This window comes from Mastomys coucha, unplaced genomic scaffold (assembly GCF_008632895.1).
Source record: "Mastomys coucha isolate ucsf_1 unplaced genomic scaffold, UCSF_Mcou_1 pScaffold5, whole genome shotgun sequence".
In the NCBI taxonomy this organism is placed as follows: domain Eukaryota; kingdom Metazoa; phylum Chordata; class Mammalia; order Rodentia; family Muridae; genus Mastomys; species Mastomys coucha.
In genome coordinates, this window is record NW_022196911.1 from 66,567,166 (window position 1) to 66,577,479 (window position 10,314).

Sequence of the window (10,314 nt, forward strand, 5' to 3'; positions counted from 1 at the left end):
TCTGCTGGGCTGGTGGAAGATGAGCAATCCTGCCATGCCAGACCTGAGTTTCCAAACTAAACTCAGCCAATTACAACAAGGGCACTCCACACACCATTTAATGAAGTTCTTTATCACTTGTACGCACACATGCACTCTACATTGCCTGGTTATCTAATTATCTAGGGCCACTAGCATATCCATAGCATTGCCTGGCCACAGGCTCAGGGAAATGGGTGTGTGTTCTTTATCATACTTGTTCATTCTCTAAGTCTTGGTTTTCATTACTTTCTGTAGCAGAGGGAAGACCAGCCATGGTGGGCCCCAGGCTGGCAATTCCTACAGCTTCCAGAAAAAAATGCCCTCCTTATACTCATTAAAGAGACATTGTTTTAAATCTTATCCCTTATAAGTCTAGTTTCTAGGATAAGAATTACATAAAATATTATCCCAATTTAGAAGTATCTTTAGAGGCCTGGTTCCATGGGCTCATTCATGCCACGTGTTGCTGTTTAAAATAGTTCCAACCCTAAGTCAGTTTAAAGCTAACTTTCTTACCAACGTTACACCTTTTGACCATACCCAATAACTTATAAGCCAATACTCTATAACCAAGACTACAGAGCATATTTATACCTTTAAGACCAGTCAGAAACCAAATGAAGCTGCTACACGGATATTATAAATTTAGATCAATCAATGAATTTTTACCTTTCCTAGCTATAATTTCAAGAGAAAAAGAACTTTGTCATTTGCTGAACTCAATAATAACAATTGCAGAGATTTTTCTAGGAAAAGACAACTATCAGCTTATTTGCCTTACAATTAAGAAGCTGCTGACCCCTCTTAAAAGCCGCTCTTTGGCAGGGACTGTCCTGCTGTTCTTGACTCCTGGCTAAGCATACAGTGCTGGGCAACTTAAATCAGCCTCTGATGTGCACACTGAGATTGAATCAGAGATGGATAGCCAGCAGATAAAGTTTTAACCATTTTTTTCTTTTCAACATTAAACATAGAACAACAGTCATTCAGACAATGAGACAAAAACAGACATAAACTGACATGTGAATAGATTGGTGCAACAATGGACAGAGAACACAGAGAGGATAGAGAACTTGATTTAACCAGAACTAAGGATGTCTCCTGTAGGGGCCAGAGAGGAAGCAAGATGTCTCTCAATTTCCTTCTGTCCCTAGAGAGCTCCAAAATCCATTTTCCTTCTCTCTTAATTTCTCTCTCATGTTATTTGTACATCCAGCATCTCTCTCTCTCTTTTCTTTTCTTTTCTCTTCTATTCTTTTAAACCCCATTCCTCTCTCCTGATACAGTTCTTGACTGTGGACAAATCTCTTTAACAAAATCAAAAAATGCAAGTAAGTTATATATTTTAATCTTTATCCCTTGCTCCTTTAAAGCCTTTTTCAAACCTTCCACAAATAATTCTTGGCTAATCAATGCCTGTCCCATGATCACTGGAAACTCACCAGGATCCCTAGTCGAGGCAGCATGTTCCTGCGCAAGATGTCTTCCATACAATATTCATTGGCCAACCTAAAACACTGTGGTGATCTTCACTGGTTCCCTCATATTCGAGCTCCACTGCTGAGCACCAGCTTCCCCGATCTACAGGACTTAAACAACGGGGTTCTCGAGAAGAGGGAACTGCAATGACAAATTTGGGAACAGGAGACTCAAAGGAAGGAGACAAGACAAAAAATTCTGATCAAGTCTCAATTTACTCTAGGGAAAGGGACTATTTAAAACTCCAGACCACAGAGGTATTTTCCCAGGTGCATGAGCCAAATCCAAAATATTGTTTGGTTACACATCAGCATAGCTGGAATGTCCACATCATAAAATGTCCAGAAAGGAGTGTGCTCATTGTGAAAAGTTTGGAGAGGAATATCCTCATTGTAAGGTGTCCAGAGAGACCCCTATCATAAAATATCCTGAGTCAATTGCAGGGACGGAAGCAAGATAGTGGAAGGAACAAAAAAGTGTTAGTTAATAGATGATGGCCCAGGGACAAGATGGAGACTAAGATGCCAGGGACTTTTGGGCCCCAACACATTCCTCAGTAGAGGGACATCTGGGTTGTTTCCAGTTTCTGGCTATTATAAATAAGGCTGCTATGAACATGGTGGAGCATGTGTCCTTATTACATGTTCGAGCATCTTCTGGGTATATGTCCAGGAGTGGTATTGCTGGGTCCTCCAGTAGAACTATGTCCAATTTTCTGAGGAACCACCAAACTGATTTCTAGAGTGGTTGTACCAGTTTTCAATCCCACCAGCAATGAAGGTGTGTTCCTCTTTCCCCACAACCTTACCAGCATCTGCTGTCACCTGAGTTTTTTATCTTAGCCATTCTGACTGGTGTGAGGTGGAATCTCAGGGTTGTTTGATTTGCATTTCTCTGATCACTAAGGATGTTGAACAGTTCTTTAGGTGCTTCTCAGAAATTTGGTATTCCTCAGCTGAGAATTCTTTGTTCAGCTCTGTATGCCATTTTTTAATAGGGTTATTTGGTTCTCTGGAGCCTAACTTCTTGAGTTCTTTGTATATATTGGATATTAACCCTCTATTGGATGTAGGATTGCTAAAGATCTTTTCCTAACCTGTTGGTTGTCTTTTTGTCCTATTGACAGTATTCTTTGCCTTACAGAAGCTCTGCAACTTTATGAGGTCCCATTTGTCAATTCTTGATCTTAGAGTATAAGCAATAGGTGTTCTGTTCAGGAAATATTCCCCTGTGCCCATGTGCTCAAGGCTCTTCCCCACTTCCTTTTCTATTAGTTTCAGAGTATCTGGTTTTATGTGGTGGTCCTTGATCCACTTGGACTTGAGCTTTGTACAAGGAGTTAAGAATGGATCAATTTGCATTCTTCTACATGCTAACAGCCAGTTGAGCCAGCACCATTTGTTGAAAATGCTGTCTTTTTTCACTGGATGGTTTTAGCTCCTTTGTCAAAGATCAAGTGACTATTGGTGTGTGGGTTCACTTCTGGGTCTTTAATTCTATTCCATTGATCTACCTGCCTGTCACTGTACCAACAACATGCAGGTTGTTGTTTTTTTTTTTTTTTTTAAATCACAATTGCTCTTTAGTATGCTTGAGGTAAGGGATGGTGTTTCCACCAGAAGTTCTTTTATTGTTGAGAATAGTTTTCACTATCCTAGGTTTTTTTGTTATTCAATATGGATTTGCAAATTGCTCTTTCTTTTCTTTTCTTTTTTTTTTTATTATTTTGCTTTTTTGAGACAGGGTTTCTCTGTGTAGTCTTGACTCTCCTGGAACTCACTGTAGTCCAGGCTGGCCTGGAACTCAGAAATCCACCTGCCTCTGCCTCCCAAATGCTGGGATTAAAGGCGTGTGCCATCACTGCCTGGCTATAAATTGCTCTTTCTAACTCTGTGAAGAATCGAGTTGGAATTTTGAGGGGGATTGCATTGAATGTGTAGATTGCTTTCAGCAAGACGGGCATTTGTACTATATTAATCCTGCCAATCTATGACCATGGGAGATATTTCCATATTCTGAAATCTTCTTTGATTTCTTTCTTCAGAGACTTGAAGTTCTTGTCATACAGAACGACCACTTGCTTAGTTAGAGTCACACCAATGTATTTTATATTATTCGTGACTGTTGTGAAGGGTATTGTTTCCCTAATTTCTTTCTCAGCCCATTTATCCTTTGTGTAGAGGAAGGCCACTGATTTGCTTGAGTTAATTTTATATCCAGCTACTTTGCTGAAGTTGTTTATCAGACTTAGGAGTTCTCTGGTGGAATTTTTGGGGTCACTTACTTATATTATCATATCTACAAATATTGAATAAGTAGTGAGAGAGTTGGCAGCCTTGTCTAGTCCCTGATTTTAGTGGGATTGCTTCAACATTCTCTCCATTTAGTTTGATATTGGCTACTGGTTTACTGTATATTGCTTTTAGTATGTTTAGGTATGGGCCTTGAATTCCTGATTTATCCAAGACTTTTATCATGAAGGGGCATTGGAGTTTGTCAAATGCTTCCTCAATATCTAATGTGATGATCGTATGGTTTTTTCTTTGAGTTTGTTCATATAGTGCAATATGTTTATAGATTTCCATATATTGAACTATTCCTGCAGCTCTGGGATGAAGCCTACTTGATCACGATGGATAATCATGTTGATGTGTTCTTGGATTCTGTTGAGTATTTTTGCATTGATAGTCAAAGGAAATTAGTCTGAAGTTCTTTTTCTTTGTTGGGTCTTTGTGTGGTTTAAGTATCAGAGTAATTGTGGCTTCATAGAAGAAATGGGTAGAGCACCTTCTGTTTCTATTTTGTAGAATAGTTTGAAGATTATTGGTATTAGATCTTCTTTGAAAGTCTGATAAAACTCTGCACTAAACCTATCTGGTCCTGGGCTTTTTTTGGTTGGGAGACTATTAATGACTGTTTCTATTTCATTAGGAGATATGGGACTGTTTAGATCGTTGATCTGATATTGATTTAACTTTGGTACTTGGTATCTGTCTAGAAAATTGTCCATTTCATCCAGTTTTCCAGTTTTGTTGAGTATAGGCTTTTGTAGTAATATCTGGTGATGTTTTGGATTTCCTCAGTTTCTTTTGTTAGGTATACCTTTTCATTTCTAATTTGATTAATTAGGATACTGTCTCTGTGCCCTCTAGTTAGTCTGGCTAAGGGTTTATATATTTTCTCAAAAAACCAGCTCCTGATTTGGTTGATTCTTTGTATAGTTCTTTTTGTTTCCATTTGGTTGATTCAACCCTGAGTTTGATTATTTCTGCCTTCTACTCCTCTTAGGTGATTTTGCTTCTTCTTGTTCTAGAGCTTTCAGATGTGCAGTCAAACTGCTAGTGTATGCTCCCCCCAGTTTCCTTTTGGAGGCACTCAGAGCTATGAGTTTTCCTCTTAAGACTGCTTTACTTGTGTCCCATAAGTTTGGGTATGTCTTGGCTTCATTTTCATTAAACTCTAAAAGTCTTTAATTTCTTTTTTTATTTCTTCCTTGGCCAAATTATCACTGAGTAGAGTGTTGTTCAGCTTCCACATGCATGTGGGCTTTCTATTCTTTATGTTGTTATTGAGGATCATCCTTAGTCCATGTTGATCTGTTAGGATGCATGGAACTATTTCAATCTTCTTGTATCTGTTGAGGCCTGTTTTGTGACTAATGATATGGTCAGTTTTGGAGAAGGTACCATGAGGTGCTGAGAAGAAAGTATGTCCTTTCATTTTAGCATAAAATGTTCTATAGATATCTGTTAAATCCATTTGTTTTATAACTTCTGTTAGTTTCACTGTGTCTCTGTTTAGTTTCTGTTTCCATGATCTGTCCATTGCAGAGAGTGGAGTGTTGAAGTTTCCCACTGTTATTCTGTGCAGTACAATGTGTCCTTTGAGCTTTAGTAAAGTTTATTTTATGAATGTGGCTGCCCTTGCATTTGGAGCATAGATGTTCAGAATTGAGAGTTCATCTTGGAAGATTTAACTTTGATGAGAATGAAGTGTCCCTCCTTATGTTTTTTTTGATCACTTTAGGTTGAAAATTGATTTTATTCAATATTAGAATGACTAGTCCAGGTTTTTTCTTGGGACCATTTTCTTGGAAAATTGTTTTCCAGCCTTTTACTCTGAGGTAGTGTCTGTCTTTGTCACTGAGGTGAGTTTCCTGTATACAGCAAAATGTTGGGTCCTATTTATGCAACCAGTCTGTTAGTCTATGTATTTTATTGGTGAATTGAGTCCATTAATATTAATAAATATTAAGGGAAAGTAATTGTTGGTTCCTGTTATTTTTGTTGTTAGTGTTGGAATTCTGTTCATGTGGCTATCTTCTTTTAGTTTTGTTGTGAGATTACTTTCTTGCTTTTTCTAGGGTGTAGTTTCCCTCCTTGTGTTAGAATTTTCCCTTTATTATCCTTTGAAGGACTGGATTTATGGAACAATATTGTGTAAATTTGGTTTTGTCATGAAATACCTTGGTTTATCCATCTATGGTAATTGAGGGCTTTCCTGGGTATAGTAGTGTGGGCTGGCACTTGTGTTCTCTTAGGGTCTATATGACATCAGCCTAGGATCTTCTAGCTTTCATAGTCTCTGGTGAGAAGTCTGGTGTAATTCTGATAGGCCTGCCTTTATATGTTACTTGGCTTTTTCCCCTTACTGCTTTTAATATTCTTTCTTTGTTTAGTGCATTTGGTGTTTTGATTATTATGTGACAGGAGGAATTTCTTTTCTGGTCCAAAGTATTTGGTGTTCTGTAGGCTTCTTGTATGTTCTTTGGCATCTCTTTCTTTAGGTTAGGGAAGTTTTCTTCTATAATTTTGTTGAAGATATTTACTGGTCATTTAATTTGGAAATCTTCACTCTGTTTTATACTTATTATCCTTAGGTTTGTTCTTCTCATTGTGTCCTGGATTTTCTGGATATTTTGGTTTAGGATCTTTTTGCATTTTGCATTTTCTTTGACTGTTGTGTCAATGTTTTCTATGGTGTCTTCTGCCCCTGAGATTCTCTCTTCTATCTATTGTGTTCTGTTGGTGATGCTTGTATCTATGACTCCTGACTTCTTTCCTAGGTTTTCTATCTTCAGGGTTGTCTCCCTTTGTGATTTCTTAATTGTTTCTACTTCCAGTTGGATGGTTTTGTTCAATTTCTTCACCTGTTTGGTTTCATTTTCCTCTAATTCTTTAAGGGATTTTTGTGTTTCCTCTTTAAGGGCTTCTACCTCTTTACCTGTGTTCTATATTTCTTTAAGGGAGTTATTTATGTCCTTCTAAAAATCCTCTATCAGCATCATGAGATATGATTTAAATCCAAATCTTACTTTTCTGGTGTGTTGGGGTATCCAGTACTTGCTGTGGTGGGAGTACTAGGTTCTGATGATGCCAAGTAGTCTTAGTTTCTGTTGGTAAGATTATTGCATTTGCCTTTCACCATCTGGTAATCTCTGGTGTGAGATGTTCTTGTTGTCTCTGGCTGGAGCTTATTCTTCCTGTGTGTCTCTAAGCCTGTGTCAGCACTCCTGGGAGCTCAGCTCTCTCCTGGCCAGACCCATGCACAGAGGGCTGTGGATCAGGCATACCTCCTGGGTGCAGATGGAGGCATGAAGGACCCTGTTCCAACTGCTCTGCTGCTTCTGTGGCCTGTGCTTCCTGGCTAGTCTCATCTTAAGAAAGTCACCAGAGAGAAAATAGTGATTTCATCTGAGTCCCAGGGTTAGAGCACTCCCTGGAGACAACTTTCCGCTGGTGGGAATGGAGCACCCATTAATAATATTTTAGGGTATGAAAGGATATGAATATAAAAGTTGAACAAAAACAACAAAAGATTCTCACTTCCTCTGCCATGGTTTGCTGCTCTACCTTCCTATTCCTTGAACACACCAGGAATGCGCTCACCTCAGGACCTTTGCACGGGCGTCACCATTGTCTTGGAACTACCTCCACATGTCAGAAGTTTGTTACCTGCTCTCTGCAGCCCCTCCAGAATTACCCTTCTTTATTCTCCTGCTGACTCCTGTTACCACCAACACTACAAATTGGTTTCCTTTCTGTCATGTTCCCCTGTAAAGAGAATGGGAGCTCTTGGTCAACAGCACTTGGCCTGCAGTGGTGATTGTTAAGGTCTTTATGCCCAAGTTAGTACCTGATCCACAGTATCAGCACAAGAGATGCTCAGTCTCTGAGAGGCTGTTATTTTTAATATTGACATTTCTTTATTTATTGTGAGCTTGTGTGAGTGTGTCTGTGTTGTACATGTGCATATGTGCTATTTGTGTGTATGTGCTTATGTGTAAGCTCATACCATGGTGCACATGTACAAATCATAAGATAACATACAGAACTCAGTTCTCTTTCCACTATGTGATACTCTGGGATTCAAACATGACATCAGGCTTGTTGCAGGTGCCTGCTGTGTCCATGTATTGTTTGTTTCTTTGTTTTAATTTTATTGGGTGAGAATTTCACATCATGAACCCAATACCACTCTCTTGCTCTCAGGTCTGGTTCATTCAAGCCCATGACATCAGGGCCAGCTCCACACTGCTGCCCTGGAGAGGTGCACAGTCCACTCTCCTGAGTGCTGCAGTAGGCGAAGGGCTAAGCTATCTCTTCTGCTCTTACATCCTTGGAGCCAGCTCACCTCAGCCCTGGCAACCAGGGCCAGCTCTACTCTGCTGCCCAGGTGAGGCGCAGGGCCTGCTCTCCCATGTGTTCCAGCAGGTGAGGGACTGGGTCAGTTGTCATACTCTTCAGACCCTGGGCCCAGCTTTCCAGCCTGACATTGGTGACCACAAGAGCAGAACCTACTTTTCTCTACTTACACCCTTAGGCCAAGTTAGCCTGCTGCCACGCACACTTTGTGTGACAGCAGTTTATGAGGCAAAAGCTTCAAGGAAGCTGTCTCCTGCAACCCCTAACTCATATGTCCTTGTTATAATCTCGCATGATAGGTGTCCCCTAAGATATGATTTACTAACAGCTAGACAAAATTAAATGTTGCTCTCTGACCTCCACCAATGTTCCAACATCCTAGCCAAATCCTGGCTTGGAATTTCGCAGGCAATGTTAGACTAATTGCCTCCGGTATTGCTAGAAAGATAATGGGGGGGGGGGTAGGGCATTGACTAGCCCAAAAGATTAGCAAAGTGGGCCTTTCTAAGGATGGGCGGGACCTTGAGCCAATGTGTGTGTGTGTGTGTGTGTGAGAGAGAGAGAGAGAGAGAGAGAGAGAGAGAGAGAGAGAGAGAGAGAGAGAGAGAGAGAGAGAGAGAGAGTACAGCAGAGAGCATTTGAGATTCGAGCTTCTATTCTCCTGGCTGGCTCACCTGCAGCCCCCGGGACTCCTGCTGGGCCCACACAGGCCCAAGTGTGCTCGGAGCCTCGGAGTGCTGCACCAGTCCAGAGGAGATGACTGCTGTTTTAGACCCAGTGTGTTTTAGATGGCCTCAGATGTACCTCGACCACTGAACTGCCAGATTTTTCATTTCTCTTTTGTAATGACTGTAAAAGTCTGATGCCATTTTTGAGAAATACATTCAGAGCCTGCACTTCCTTCCATGTGTTGTGTCTGCCATTATTTCTTCGCCACTGCTTTGCCGACCTTTACTGGAACCCTGTTTCTCCCTCGGGTTGAGTGAGGCCAAGGCCAGCCTGTGGCAGCCTGCAATCTCTCACATCCAGTGCCAGCTCTATGGTGCTCTGAAGGCCAGGTGCATGGTCCTCTCTCCTAAGTGCTGCAGCAGTTGAGGGGCAAGGCTAGCTCTCCTGCTCTCATGACCACAGGGCCAGCTCTCTTGCTAGTTACAGAGGTAAGGAGAGGGGAGGAAATCTCTCCTCCCAAGCTGATGTAAGGCAGAGAAGTTCAGTGCCACCTCATGTGCCAGCTCCTCTGCATTCTCATCATGAGTGGCAGCTGTATCATGCTCCCTAGGCAAGGTGCTGGCCCTTCTCCCAAGTGCTGGAGCAGGGTCATCTCTCCAGCTCTCAGGAACACAGGGCCTGGTTTGCTGCCTGCTTCAGGAGGTGAAGGAATAGTTGGAGTTGGGGAGGGGAATATCTTTCTCTCGTCCATGCCACCCAAGGGGAGACAGTGGCAGGGCCACCTTTTCCATACTCTCCTGAGTACTCCAGCTGGCTAGGGGCAAATTCAGCTCTCTGGCTCTGATGCCTCCTGGGCCTTTTCTCTCATGATACTGAGGAGAAGGGTGGGGCCAGTTCTGCACAGCCCTCAGAAATCAATATGTCCCTGAACAGCAGCCCAGGCCAAGGATTTCTGTGTGGTCTTTGGTGGTAATTCATCCCTGCTGCTGAAGGACCATGGATCCAGATGTGACCTCAGAGGCAGTACAGGGCTGGACCCCATCATGTCCCCAGGTAGCATCACTGGCTACTCACATCAGGCTGTTCCTCACTACTCTTGAGTCTTCAGTTCTCCCTCTTTTCATTGTGCCCACATTCATCTGTTTTTTTTTCTCTTCCATTTCTACATCACTTACTTGCTCCTCTTAGTGGCATGAGGAATTTGAGTGTCTGGGGTGGTCTCAGGGTTGCTCTCAGGAGTGGGATCCCATGCCTAATCTTCATGGATCTGGACAGCGATCATCTCAGGAATGGTCAGATCCCCATGCTTTTGACTTACCAGCATAGTACAGCCTGGTGATCATCTCTGGCTCTGTGTTCAGGCCCCATGGTGGTTGTCTAGGGCTCACTCTTCCACTTGGCTGGGCTAGCTCCCCACCTGGGCTAGCTCTCCACCTGGGCTAGCTCCCCACTCTGGGAGTGCACAGGACTGTAGGTTGTCTTAGGCTTACTTTGTTCAAGT